The following is a 4,746-nucleotide window of genomic DNA, read 5'->3' as shown; positions in this document are numbered from 1 at the left end:
CCCCCCACCCCAACAAAAATGGCATTATGAGTCATTCATGATTTGTCTTAATCATGGCATTATCAGGATTAATTTAGAAGTGTTCAGAAACATCTAATCAAGGAATACTGTATGGGACCAAAGCAAGGAATATGGGACCAAATACTAAACTTTTGACTATTTGAATACACTATAAGTGAATTTGTCCAAATACTACTGACTTATTCTCATGGGGGGGAGTAGATACATATAGTGTTTTCATTTCTAAACGGTAGAACAGATAGGAATATGTATGAGTATACCCTCAAATTAAAGGTGACATGCTGTACTTTCGCCTCATATGAAACATTTAATCTCAAATCCAAAATTCTGGAGTATAGAGCCAAATAAAAATGTTTAACTGTCCAAATACATATGGAGGGGAGTGTGTATACCAGTATACAAGTTCTACTGGGGCCTATTTTTACAACAGCTACCTAGACATCATCTCCCCTCCAGGGCTACAGCATAGAACTGTGATGTGTCAGAAACCGACATGTACTACCACAGAAATACACTCTGTCTTAAAATAAACTCGTATTTTCTCTAGTAGCCTCGTGTATTGATTCCAACCGCAGGCATCACTCTCTCATGTTGCCTGTAAGGGAATAGAGGAGTTGCAGAGAGGCAGGATGGAGAGGTTTATTCCTCTGACTCATGACAGGCATGTCTGCTGAATCCTTTGATCCATCCTTCTGGCAACTACACTCTGAGCAAACAGGCATCTCACAATCAAAAGTTTGATACAAAATAGGAAATGGCTTTGGCAATTCATAATTTTCACACATACAGTTAAGGGTTTATTCAAACACCCATGTTATGTACGGATGCTTTGGCTGTTCTCTCCTCAGGTACAGCACATTAGGTTACAACACAGTGTGTGACTGGATGCTGCTGGAACAGTTGTTTCAGTATTCAAACATGAGCTCTGTGTGGAGTCCTAATGATAAAGGCTGTCATTGAATCACTACTCGAAAGCCTGCTGTGACTGTGTTGCTTTTAGCCAAAGATGTAGACCAGTTAAGCTGATTTGGATGGTGATTAAGTTTCAAATCAAATGTTGTTATTGTAACTGTGAAGACACAGCTCAGCCTCTAGGTCCTTGTGAGACCAGCTCTGATCTGCCACATGTGTGTCTCTGTGTGACTGCCTGGTAAAGAAACTTATATCAGACACCCTCCCATGGACATCAAAGGGTGTTAAGTGGAAGTAAACGCTGCTGTCAATAAGTTCACAGCTCCAGCTCTCAGCCACATCAGGATGTGTTTGATTGAGCCCTGGAGTTAGATGAAGATACATTGAAGCAGATGTTATTGTGGGTGTAGTGAAATACTTGTGTTCCTAGCTCCAACAGTGCAGTAGTATCAACAATTCACAACAATTCACACAAATCTAAAAGTAAAAATATATAAATAGGACGAGCAATGTCGGAGTGGCATTGACTAAAATACAGTAGAATAGAATACAGTATATACATATGAGATGAGTAAAGCGGTATGTAAACATTATTAAAGTGAATAGTGTTCCATTATTAAAGTGGCCAGTGATTTCAAGTCTATGTATATAGGCAGCAGCCTCTAATGTGCTAGTGACTGCTATTTAACAGTCTGATGGCCTTGAGATAGAAGCTGTTTTTCAGTCTCTAAGGCCCAGCTTTGACGCACCTGTACTGACCTCGCATTCTGGATGGTAGCGGGGTGAACAGGACGTGGCTTGGGTGGTCGGTGTCCTTGATGATCTTTTTGGCCTTCCTGTGACATTGGGTGCTGTAGGTGTCCAGTACTCTGGCCAGAGGAGTTTTGGATCAGATCCAAAACTGTCCGATATGCTGTATCTTTCCTCCTGAACAGAATTCAGATTAGCCTATCAGAGGACTCATAATGTTGAAGACTGCTGGTTATGTAAAATACCTTGGGGAAACAGAACATAATATTCACCCATACAAAATGGTTGAATGTACTGTACTGTAGCTTCATTCACTGTAATTTCGTTGTTGTGTTTCCAGTTGTCTGAGGGGACAATGTGTGAAGGTCATCTCACACATTCAACATAATAGCGTACTGATTTCCCACATGACAGCTTTTGAATCATTGCTATGGCAACATTTGACAGACACTCTTCCACAAAAACTGTACATGATGCCTCCTGGCCTGGTCTCGCAACATGGGGGTCTCAATGCTACCTATCCCTGTCTCCCTGCAGTTTCCTCTGGCACATATCCTGTACTGAATACTGAAACAACATGCTCTATTCGAAATACAATAGGCAGAATCAAAGGTAGTAACAAAAATAGTGTTAGTCCATATCTCTTAACAGCATAGACACTATGTTTCATACTGAATAATTCATATAATATATTATCTCATCATTACACTATTGGTATAATACACAATCAAATCATTATTTCAATCTCTATTTGAGATATGGTTTGAGATTCACTCTTCAACTGTGGCACTCTCTCGGCACGACAGTACCCAAATCTTCTTCTTTCATCCTTGTTCTATTGAAGCCTTCAAACTCTAGTGTGTGGAATCTCTCTCTTTCCTAACAGGCTGAGGGGGAGTGAATGAGGATATTCGTTAATTCATTTTCCCTCCTTCTTTTCCTGACCCAGGATGACCTTGTACAACCTTTCCTCGGAGACGTCATTATTACATAACCACAACAGAAACCTAGTATGTAGGCAACTCTTCCCTCCAATACGGCTCAATCTCTGACTAAAATATGTGTGTGTGGTATTAACATAGGGGCATGGGTCTAAGCAGATTATGTGTGTTTCCAGCATTAGTTTAACCAGAAGAGGCGTATTAAATGACGAGCTCCATACTTCCAGCCCTCAATCTCCCTTTCTGTCCTTCTGTTGCTGGGTTCTGGTACTGACCCTGTGGCGAGCTGGTGCAGGGCCACATGATCCTCTCTGGCACTCCACTGAAGATGCTGCTATGTCATATTGGAAATAGTAATTGCTTGAATAGCAGAAGTAGTTGAGAGAATGAGAGGAGGCTAGTCTCTCTCATTAAGAGGAGTGTGGGCACCTGCATCTCACTCTCATTTGAAGGATGAAAGAGAGCATTGCCAAGCATTCAGAACAACCCACCACCAAACATGAATACACACATAGATACAAACTGTTTGTAGTCTTTTCTTTATAGATTTAGATGAGTCTTGGATAAAAGACTAAGCAAGGCTGTTTGAGGATGAGATAACGAGAGGTACATTTCATTTCAATGATGAGAGCGGGGCATTGCCTTCAGGCTAACTTGAAGCTGGACTCGCTGGTCACCATTGGACAGTTTAGATACATTTTGAGGGAGATATGTGATAGTTGTGCTTGTTTTGATTAATCTTGTTGTACTGTATGTATTGTGTTGATGTTATTTTGCTTTATGTTGTATTGAATTGTGTGTTCATGTTCACAGGGCTCCCTTGAGAATGAGACCCTGGTCTCAATGGTGAACCACCCCTAAAAGTTCAATAAAACAAATTATAAAAATAAATGAGGTGAGAGCACTTAACTAGAAATCTTCTTGGAAAAAGTACCATACACATACAGTATGTTTCATGTTTTTTAGTACCAAATCCGTAAACATGGGCACCCTCATAGATATTATCCTGGCCAACTTGCCCTCCAAACACACCTCTGCTGTTTTCAATCAGGATCTCAGAGTTCACTGCCTCATTCATTGCCTGCATCCATTACGGGTCCGCGGTCAAACGACCACCCCTCATCACGGTCAAACGCTCCCTAAAACACTTCTGCGAGCAGGCCTTTCTAATCGACCTGGCCTGGGTATCCTGGAAGGATTTTGACCTCATCCCGTCAGTAGAGGATACCTGGTCGTTCTTTAAAAGTAATTTCCTCACCACCTTAAATAAGCATGCCCCTTTCAAAAAATGTAGAACTATGAACCGATATAGCCCTTGGTTCACTCCAGACCTGACTGCCCTCGACCAGCACAAAAACATCCTGTGGCGAACTGCACTTGCATTGAATAGTCCACGCGATATGCAACTTTTCAGGGAAGTCAGGAACCAATACACACAGTCAGTCAGGAAAGCAAAGGCTAGCTTTTTCAAACAGAAATTTGCGTCCTGTAGCTCTAACTCCAAAAAGTTTGGGACACTGTAAAGTCCATGGAGAATAAGAGCACCTCCTCCCAGCTGTCCACTGCACTGAGGATAGGAAACACTGTCACCACCGATAAATCCATGAAAATCAAGAATTTCAATAAGCATTTCTCTAGGGCTGGCCATGCTTTCCTCCTGGCTACCCCAACCCCTGCCAACAGCTCCGCACCCTCCGCAGTTACTTGCCCAAGCCACCCCAGCGTCTGCTTCACCCAAATCCAGATAGCAGATGTTCTGAAAGAGCTGCAAAACCTGGACCCGTACAAATCAGCTGGGCTAGACAATCTGGACCCTCTCTTTCTAAAATTATTCGCCGCCATTGTTGCAACCTCTTTTACCAGTCTCTTTCATATAGTCCGAGATCCCTAAAGATTGGAAAGCTGCCGCGGTCATCCCCCTCGTCAAAGGAGGTGACACTCTAGACCCAAACTGTTTTAGACCTATATCCATCCTGCCCTGCCTTTCTAAAGTCTTCGAAAGCCAAGTTAATAAACTTGACCATTTCGAATCCCACCGTACCGTCTCCGCTGTGCAATCCGGTTTCCGAGCTGGTCACGGGTGCACCTCAGCCACGCTCAAAGTATTAAACGATATCATAAC

This window comes from Salvelinus fontinalis, chromosome 2 (assembly GCF_029448725.1).
Source record: "Salvelinus fontinalis isolate EN_2023a chromosome 2, ASM2944872v1, whole genome shotgun sequence".
In the NCBI taxonomy this organism is placed as follows: domain Eukaryota; kingdom Metazoa; phylum Chordata; class Actinopteri; order Salmoniformes; family Salmonidae; genus Salvelinus; species Salvelinus fontinalis.
This window is presented reverse-complemented; position numbering follows the sequence as displayed.